Genomic DNA, 10,502 nt, shown 5'->3' on the forward strand with positions numbered 1-10,502 from the left:
GTGATACCAGAACCGTGCCCTCTGAGCTGCAAAAAATGTGAGCTAATGAAACCTCTTTTATCTATAAAGTTAGTGATTCCAGACTGGTTAATATAGACATGTTGGAAGGGTTGAGGGTGTGGCTTTTAGAATCACACTCAGCTGAGATGGTCAAGGTTCTGCACTAGATCCCCTACACTGGAAAAGTACAGATAGATAGAGCGATTTTTATTCCATTTTACAAATAAAGTGCAGTATCTATAGGGTGAAAAGGTAAAATGTCTACTCCATTATTTCATTCATCTCTCTGAGTCTTATACATTCCATGGCTGTCGATCACAAGCCTTTAGTAAGTCCATTCCATGCTCCAAGTGCAATTTAAAGACTGGGGATAGAAAACCAAGTAAACATACAACCCAAAGCCATCCTTCAAGACCTTGAGAGGGAAGAAGATAATGAGGGATGTGGTGGTGGACATCTCTGATCCCAAACTTGAGGGGCAGAGGACAGGCAGATGTGGGTTTGAGGCCAGCCTGAGCCACAAATATCATTTACAATACAGAACACAACCAACGAATTAAGGTAGGCAGGATGATATGGAAAGCTGAGGTAGAATAGAAAGAGAATAGAAATTGAAATCAAAGCGGTTCTCAGGTTGTGAATTTGGTTCCTTGCTTATATTATGTTAATTAGATTCCCAAATTACTCAGGAATTCGCACATCTGCATGTAAGACGCTGCAGGTCCCTGCCCCAAGTTGGCTCTGTCAAATAAAGTTGCTGCCTGCCAATGGCTGAGCAGAGAGACAGGGGCGGGACTTCAGATTTTCTGGGCAAGGGAATCCAGGGAAGAAGGATTTAGAATCACCATGGCTGCGAGTCAGGAGGATCAGGCTTGGGAGCTGTGGGAAAGTATACAGCCGTGGGAGAGCCGCGGGGCAGCGGCCCCAGGGGCCCCTCCCTGTTTGGGTCTGGGGTAGCAAAAATGGAATATCGATTTTAGTAAGCAATGATTCAGGAGTACTGGAGAAGAGGCATTAGTAATGTGGAAGCATATTAAAAGTAAGGCTGTGTGTGTGTGTGTGTGTGTGTGATTAGAGAATCCACAACATTGGGACGGTGGTGAGAGGTGTGCATGCCCACTAGGGAGATTAACTACCACTACAGTCTCCCCACAAAGCTGCTACTTGAGTAAGGAGTTGAAGGGGACAGCGACACAGTAAACCATGCAGAAAGCGGAGTAAACGTTGACTGCAGACTCACTAAGGCAGCCATAGCGTTGGCCTGTGTGATGGTCTGCATCTGCTCGGCCCAGAGAGTGGCACTATTAGTAGGTGTGACCCTATTAGAGTAGGTGTGTCACTGTGAGTAAGGCAGCTTATTACAAAAATTATGGGGAGCACTGAGTAGTTAATATAACGAATATGCTTATGTTAACCGTTGAGTAGAGTCATGGTGACATCTGTAGTGGTGATTCTTCAGTGTGGTTTTTTGGGGAAGTGAGGACCGGAGAAACCCTGGTATCCAGCATTGTGTAAGGAGCCCTGATAAATGTAAAGAAAGAACAAAAACTGAAAATCGGGTTGGAGAAATGGCTCAGCGGTTAAAAGCACTGACTGCTCTTCCAGAGGTCCTGAGTTCAAATCCCAGCAATCACATGATGGCTCAAAACCATGTGTAATGAGATCTGACGCCCTCTTCTGGTGTGTCTGAAGACAGCTACAGTGTACTTACATATAATAAATAAATAAATCTTTAAAAAAAAACTGAAGAGCAATTTCATCTGTCACCTTGGGGAACAAGAATTGGTCTTTCTGGGTTTCCTTTTTCCATTTTCTCATTTTAGGTCTTATGTGAAACAAAAGAAAGGTTTGTGATTATGATGTGGAGGAAGATGCTGGTTAAAGATGAAAAAAAAAATGTTTAAAAGGAAGGGCCGGGGTGGGCGGTGCTGGGGAGTGCCACCAGATTGGTAAAGTGCGTGTCATGGGGACATCACTGAATTGGTAAAGTGCGTGTCATGCAAGCAGGAAGAGCTGAGTTCACACCTCAGAGACCTCGTATGCATGGTGGCCTGCTCCAGTAATCCCAGAGCTAGGGACGCTGGGACAGGAGGATCCTTGGGGTTCCTGCTGTCTCTGTCTCAGAAAACCAGGTGGGGCTGGAGAGATGGCCGAGTGAGTGATTAAGAGCACTGGTTGCTCTTCTAAAGGACCTAAGTTCAGTTCCGAGCACCCACATAGTGGTTCACAACCACCTTAACTTCACTTTCTGTGAGAACCAGGCATATGTGTAACACATAGACACACACCCAGGTAAAACACCCATACACATAAAATAAACAATTTTTTAAAAGGTGATGTGATGGTTTGTACATGCCCAGCCCAGGCAGTGGCACTAATAGAATGTGTGGCTCTGTTGGAGTAGGTGTGTCACTGTGAACTTTCAGACGTTCATCCTAGTTGTCTAGAAGTCAGTATTCTGCTAGCAGCCTTCAGATGAAGATGCAGAACTCTCAGCTCCTCCTGCACCATGCCTTCCTGGATGCTACTATGTTCTTACCTTGATGAAAATGGACTGAACCTCTGAACCTGCAAGCCAGCCCCAGTTAAATGTTGTCCTTATAAGAGTTGCCTTGGAGCCGGGCGTGGTAGTGCACGCCTGTAATTCCAGCACTTGGGAGGCAGAGGCACGTGGATTTCTGAGTTCGAGGCCAGCCTGGTCTACAGAGTGAGTTCCAGGACAGTCAGGACTACACAGAGAAACCCTGTCTCGAAAAAAACAAAAAAAAACAAAACAAACAAAAAAAGAGTTGCCGTGGTCATGGTATCTGTTCACAGTAGTAAAACCCTAAGACAGTTGGGTAGTGTTTGAGGATTGACACTTCTGCTCCCCAACGTGCATGCATGTACATTTAAAGCTGCTACACATACATGAACACACACACACACACAGATTATACTTTGTTGGAGCTGGAGAAATGGCTCAACAATTATAAGCACTGGCTGCTCTTCCAGAGGACTGAGGTTCAATTCCCAGCTCCCACATGACAACTTACAACTGTCAGTAACTCCCTCATATAAACACACATGCAGGAGAAACATCAATGAACCTAAAATAAAAATAATATGTAGAATAATTGTTTTATATAAAGCATTAAAAAACAAAAATATTAAAAAAAAACATACTTTGTTGAAATGGAGCAACGATATTACCTGACTGAAGAAATACTTGGGTCTGGAGAAAAAGGGTGTGGCGCTGATAAATTCCTCCATTCTGTCATGCATGAGCTTAAGATGGGGAAATTTGAAATCTGAAAAGGAGTTATCATGGCTGTAGGTGATCATTCAAAGTGCCTGATGGTTGTAAAGTTCAGATGTGTTATTTTCAGTGACATATAAACAGTTCTGGAGTGGATACCATTGTTCTTCTATCTCCATCTTCATTTCATGGTGGGGCCCCAGACGTGATGCTGACCCAACAGAGGTAACAGCAACGAAGGGAGACAAAGGCACACTTGAACGTCAATACAGTTGCACTACTGACACCTATACCAAGTCCTTCCTTACACTAAGGAGCTGCCTTGTGCTCTATAGGATGACCAACCAGCCAGACTAGCACCATAGCTAAAGTCTTTGAGCTCAGCACCTGTGAGGCAGAGGAAAGCAGATCTCAGAGTTCAGAGAAAGATTTGACAGAGTGAGTCAGTCAGAGCTAGGACACACCCAATTTTCCACAAGAACAGACGAGAAAGTTATTATCATCAGTAAAAATTAAGAGACCTTTCTGAACCTCACTCAAGACTACTGGGGCTAGAGAAATGATTCAGCCGTTAAGAGCACCTGTTGGTCTTGCAGAGGACTAGGGTTCAATTCCCAGCACCCACACAGTAGTTCATGACCACCTGTAACCTAGTTCCAGGGGATCTGATGCCCTCTTCTGGCCTTTGAGGGTACCACGCACATGTGTGACACTAAGAAGCCAAACCTACTCCATCTTGGGACTGGCCTCCATCTAAAAAAAAAAAAAAAAAAAAAAAAATCCTGGGAACTTGACCTACAGCAGAACCCAAGCTGTACCCACGTACCAGGAAGGACCCCACGGGCTTGTCCTTGGCCAGAGTTACTCCCTAGCTACTTCCTAGCAACAGTTAATCAATGATTAATCTGATTGTTTCAGATGTACTTTCTGACCATTTGTAATTGTATACGGCCTTGCTTCAGAGCGTCCACCAGAGCTTAGATACTTGCCAGGCTAAACACCCCCTTACTTGTTCCTATTTTCCTACAAAACCTTGTCCTGCTGAGGGTTCGAGGCTTCCCCTCCTTCCCTTTCTGTCCTGCTGTGTCAGAGCTGGATTGGAGGAGAGCCCAAGTCTGACCTTATAATAAAGAGTCCCTAACTCCCTAACGCTATCACACCAGAGACCGCTCTTCGGTGGTCTTTGAGGTTCATGAAAGCTTCCTGGCACAACAGCACATATAAATACATGCATGCAAACACTCATGCACATAAAGTTGTAAGAAAATAAAAAGATAAAGAGGAATTTTTTAGGGCAGGGTATGGTGGCCCATGAGTTTAATCCCAGCACTCAAGAAGCAGAGGCAGGTGAATCTCTGTGTGTTTGAGGCCACCTTGGTCTAAATATCGAGTTCCAGGCCCAACAGCAATACATAGTGAGACTCTGTCTAAAGAAAGACAGAAGGAGGGGGGAGGTGGAGGAGAGAGAGGGAGAGGGAGAGAAGAGGGGAGTGGGGAGGCGAGGAGAGGGGAGAGAAGAGAAGAGAAATCTGTGCTAGATTGTACAGAACACAAGAGGCAAATGTTAACTGGTGCACCAGGAGGAACTTGGCTATCCCAGGCAGGCAATTATAGCCAGATGCTGCTACCAGGGATAATTTTTAAAGAACTATCGGAACACCAATTGTGATTGTTTATGTCAGCAGTCCTAGCACTCAGGGGGGCAATGCTGAAGGACTGTTCAAGGGTAGCCTGAGTTACACAGCAGGCATTGTGCCGCCAGAGTGATTTGAAATACCCTGTCTCAAAAACAAACAAACAAAAAATCAAACAACAGTAAAAATAAAATCAAACAACAACAAAAAACAAAAAGAAAAGGTCAGGATAGGAACAGATGGTTTTTGGTATGGAGAAGCTGAATGAAAAGCAGCAAGACAATTCAGCAGCTTGGACTTGGGCCTGATGACCTGAGTTCCATCCCTGGGACCCACATGGGGACTGGCTCCTGAAAGTGGTCCTCTGATTTCCACACACGCCATAGCACTGCACACGTGTGTGCACAGGCATGCGCGCGCACACACACACACACACTCTACTACAAATATGTAATAAAATGTTTTAATGAAAGCTAGGATAGGAACTCAACTGGTCCTGTCTTTCATCTGTGTCAGCCTAGAGACACCAACAGCTAGAAACCAAGTCATCAAAAATGTCTGCACACCTTTAAAAGCTCCTTTGTGGGAGTCAGAGGGATGGTTCCGTGGTGAGGCGTGTCTGTGGTAAGGTGTGTCCATGGAGAGGCGTGTCCACGGTTAGGGGGTAAATACTGTTCTTTTCAGAAGACTGGTTCCAGGCACAACTGTCTCTAACTCCAGCTGTATGCAATCTGATGTCCTCTGCTGGTGTCTAAAGGCAGCAGTGCTCAAGTGCACAAACCCTGACACAGGCTACACATAATTAATAATAGGCCTTTGGAGCCGGGCGGTGGTGGTGCACGCCTGTAATCCCAGCACTCTGGGAGGCAGAGGAAGGTGGATTTCTGAGTTTGAGGCCAGCCTGATCTACAGAGTGAGTTTCAGGACAGCCAGGTCTACACAGAGAAACTCTGTCTCGAAAAAACCAAATCCAAAAAGCAAAAAAAAAAAAAAAAAAAAAAAAAAGGGCCTTTGTAGAGGAAAATGGCCACAGCACTAGCACTGAGAAGTGTGGCTCAGTAACAGCGTACTTGTTTGGCACTCACAGGGAAGGTGTGGGATAAATTCTCAACATTATACACACACACACACACACACAGAGAGAGAGAGAGAGAGAGAGAGAGAGAGAGAGACAGACAGACAGAGACCCCATAAATAAATAAAATACCTATCTTCTGCCTCATCAGCTTTAAGTTTTGAGAGATCTACTGGTTCTGACCCAGAACACCAGAGCGCTATTTAGAACTCTCAGCCCAGGACCTCTATCTTGATCCTCCATAGTCCCTTAGCTAGAAGGTTGGAATTTCTCCACAGAGACATTAGCAAGCTCCTGGAACCTTATTAAAATAACAGCAGTGACGCAATGAAAAACAGCAGCCTATGACACTCAGAATGGGGGCAAGGCTTCGGGGAGTGTGGGCTATAAGGCTTTTTCCTACCCAGAAGTCAGAAAAGCATGCAGTATGGGTGTGTGTGTGTGTGTGTGTGTGTGTGTGTGTAGTGGAGAGGAGGGTTGTGACATAGGATGGAAGAGGCATGGCCAAGCGTTGGGCAGATATAGCTGAGGTCGAAGAGGGATCTGATTCACCCTATAAAATCTGCCAGGAGAACACAGGACATTCAGATACTAAATCTGCCAGAAAGTAGAGTGTGGGCCTAAAACGGAAGGGTTAACTGAAAGTCTATATTAAGAACCTTAGCCTGGTAGTAGTGGTGCAGGCCTTTAATCCTTGCACTTTGGAAGCAGAGGCAGGAACATTGTACTGGCTGGTTTTGTGTGTCAACTCGACACAGGCTGGAGTTATCACAGAGAAAGGAGCTTCAGTTGGGGAAGTGCCTCCATGAGATCCAGCTGTGGGGCCTTTTCTCAATTAGTGATCAAGTGGGGAGGGCCCCTTGTGGGTGGTTCCACCTTTGGGCTGGTGCTCTTGGGTTCTATAAGAGAGCAGGCTGAGCAAGCCAGGGGAAGCAAGCCAGTAAGAAACATCCTTCCATGGCCTCTGCATCAGCTCCTGCTTCCTGACCTGCTTGAGTTCCAGTCCTGACTTCCTTTGGTGATGAACAACAATGTGGAACTGTAAGCTCAATAAACCCTTTCCTCCCCAACTTGCTTCTTGGTCATGATGTTTGTGCAGGAATAGAAACCCTTACTAAGACAAACATCTCTGTGAGTTCTAGCCTGGTCTATGGAGGCAAGTTCCAGGACAGCCAGGGCTACACAGAGAAACCCTGTCTTGAAAAACCAACCAAGGGCTGGAGCAATGGCTCAGTGGTTAAGAGCACTGACTGCTCTACTGAAGGTCCTGAGTTCAAATCCCAGCAACCACCTGGTGGCTTAGAACCATCCGTAAAGAGATCTGACATGTTTCTGAAGACAGCTATCTGATGCCCTCTTCTGGGGTGTCTGAAAACAGTTAGAGTGTACTTACATATAATAAATAAATATTTAAATAGAAAAAGAAAAAAAAAAAAGAAAAACCAACCAACCAACCAAAAAAAAAACCTCAAAAGTAAGATGTCTGATCTAGGTGTTTTACTGTCTGGCGGGGGCGGGGGCGGGGGCGGGGGCGGAGGGTGGGGGGTGGGGGGAAAAGCAAGCAAAAAATAGAGATTTCTCAAAGAAAATCAATAAAGGATCGAAGTGGAAATTTAAAGGTTCTTTGGAAAGTTGTTTGGATGGTGTTTTGCTGGGTAAGCACGTGCAGGGACATTTTGCTGGAGCAAACACAGGAGAGAGGATGTTCTACTAAAGCACACATATGAAAGGACACATGATAAAGGATTCTTTGCTAATGACACACATGTATTGGTCCGCCTTACACTGCATAGTTGCGCTCTATTTGTCGGTACTCTATAGAGAGAAATGCACCAAAAAATCTTCTGGCGGTGTGCTGTGGCTTCTTCTGTGAACTCAGGCTGATTGGCAGAAAGGGAGGTTAAAGATATTAAAAAGATATTTAAGGACCATCATTAAAAGTGGACTTTGATAAAAAATTAAAGTTACAAAAGATTCTTCTTCAAAGAGGCTTATCAAGTGATCTGGTAACATTTCTAAAAGCAGAAAGTTACACACACACACACACACACACACACACACTCCCTGAGCACCTGTGGGGGTTCTCGGCTTTCCCAGTGCTGCGCCTCGTGTTGTGGGGACCCTAACCGTAAAATTGTTTTGTTGCTATTTAACTTTGCTACTGTTAGGAATTGTACTGTAAACACCTGTGGTTTTGAGGGTCTTAGGCGACTGCTATGAAAGGGTCATTGGTTGTACCACTGTGCTAGAGTGTCTAACAGTTGAGAGACCTTCCCTTCTGTATCTAACGACCCAGAGATGTACTATATTGCACATTTGCAGGTAGACACTGAGATTCCTCAAGCTGGTGGCTGATGTAGTCATTAGGAGCTCAACATCATTGCTTCTTTCTATGCTGTGTTCTGCACATTTTATCTCAGACTAAGAAATCAAAAGAAGAACCACGCTGGGTGGTGGTGGCGCATGCCTGTAATCCCAGCACTCTGGGAGGCAGAGGCAGGCGGATTTCTGAGATGTCATTAGATGCAGTTAAGATTAGGAAAATAGTTGGTGGTGCTTGCCTTTAATCCCAGTACTAGGGAGGCAGAGTCAGGCAGATCAGGCAGATCAGGCAGGTTAATGCACTCCAATTTCTTCTTAATATCCTTTGTTAGTATCTCCCAACAATATTGTTCTATTGAAGCGTCAGTGACTTCTTAAGACCAGAAACCAACAGTATCTTTTGAGATTGTGCCATCTATGCTTTCTGTAAGTAGTTGATATGCCTATCCAAACTTTATTTCACAAAACATTACATCTCTTTATTTCCATTAATCGTTTTTCTACAGCATCTTCTTGTCTAATCATTCCTTTGAAGCCTCCTTGACAGGATCTCCAACACCCACCCCCAAAACAAACCCCCAAACTTGCAAACACCAGTGTCGTCCTGGTATTGTTTGTACTTGGTCACTGAACTTTTCAAGCCTTCTGCCACACTTCTGCCCAGTGTTGCCAGTATCCCTATCTCTAGTAAACATTTCTCACTGACAACTGGGTATCTTTGTGGGCATGTCCAGCAGGTTTTGGTAAACTTTGGATACAGGCAACTTATCTCTGACTCCACCCCATCCACAGCTTCTTCTGCCTACTTTATTCCTTATCTCTGTGAGTGGTACAGGGAACCCCTCCCCTCTCCAAGGTCAAAGACTATTATATTCTTAATTATACTTCAGAAACATTTTGTCTTCAAGCTTCTTGTCCCCGGTCCACAGTTATAGCCTTTGCTTTCAGTTTCATCAGTATTGATACGAGCAGTAGCTTACCACTTCTCTATTACCCCTAGCTTCTCCCATCTTTGCTCTGTCTTTTGAACAGAGACCATCAGACCTAAAGATCCTGTTGCCCAGTAAAGGGGTGCCCCACCATCAGGCTTTGGTTCTATTTTTATAATGCTGGGGACTAACACAGGGTCTTAGCATTAGAAACAGGTACTCAAGCTGGGCAGTGGTGGCACAAACCTTTAATCCCAGCACTTGGGAGGCAGAGGCAGGTGGATTTCTGAGTTCGAGGCCAGCCTGATCTACAGAATGAGTTCCAGGAGAGCCAGGGCTACACAGAGAAACCCTGTCTCGAAAGAACAAACAAACAAACAAACAAACAAGAAACAAGTACTGAGCCACACACTCCCAGGCCTCATTTTCTGTAGCTGTGGTCAGGCCTGTATAAAGTAAAACCTCTAACAACCTTAGAGCTATTCTGACATCAGTGAAATCTGGTATGTAGTTTAAAACTAAGGAAAATGCCAGAACTCTCTAGCTGGACAAAGACCTATATTCAGTAGAACTCCTTGGTTCATCCAGATAGACACTCATCATCTGCTTAGGCAATGGTCTATTGCCAAAAAAATTTTGCAATCTGAACATGGGCCTCTCTGATAAAACACAGGGGATTAGGGGGAGGCATGGGTAGAATTCAAGCATACTTTGTTGAAGCATTTTAAAGCCAAGAACTAACTGAAAATTAAGAAGAGTGTGTTCCTCTCAGTCAGAATCTGCACTTGTCTCAAAATGAGAGACGCGTGAGAACATCCTTTTATTCTGGGACTGGGTCTCTACATAATCGTGGAAACTCACTCTGTAGACCACATTGGCCTCGCAATTACAGAGATTCTCCTGCTTCTCTGCCAAGTGCTGGGATTAAACGTTTTAACCGCCTCCAAAACAGGATCCCGCCTTGAACCATCGGCAGTTTGGAGTGTAGCACACGAAACGCGGGATTCCGCCTTCCAAAATTATCCCACGCTTCTTGACGGCTTCTCCGAGACCTGTGACAGTAAATTTAACGCCGCCTTTGAGTCATCAAGAATGTGTACGATAAAGACATTATTTTAACCCCCTCTCCTCGCTGCCTATGAGATTTTTTTTTTAAAGTCCGGAACACTAAGTTCCTCGTGTTCGTGGCATCTCGAGCGCACTCCGGAGCCAAGACCCTCTCTGCAAGCCGGGAAGATGCAAGAGCACAGGGGATGCAGAGGTTTAGCATCAGAGTAACCTGGGCGCACTGAGCCAGGCGAGGG

This window comes from Apodemus sylvaticus, chromosome 20 (genome assembly GCF_947179515.1).
Source record: "Apodemus sylvaticus chromosome 20, mApoSyl1.1, whole genome shotgun sequence".
In the NCBI taxonomy this organism is placed as follows: Eukaryota; Metazoa; Chordata; class Mammalia; order Rodentia; family Muridae; genus Apodemus; species Apodemus sylvaticus.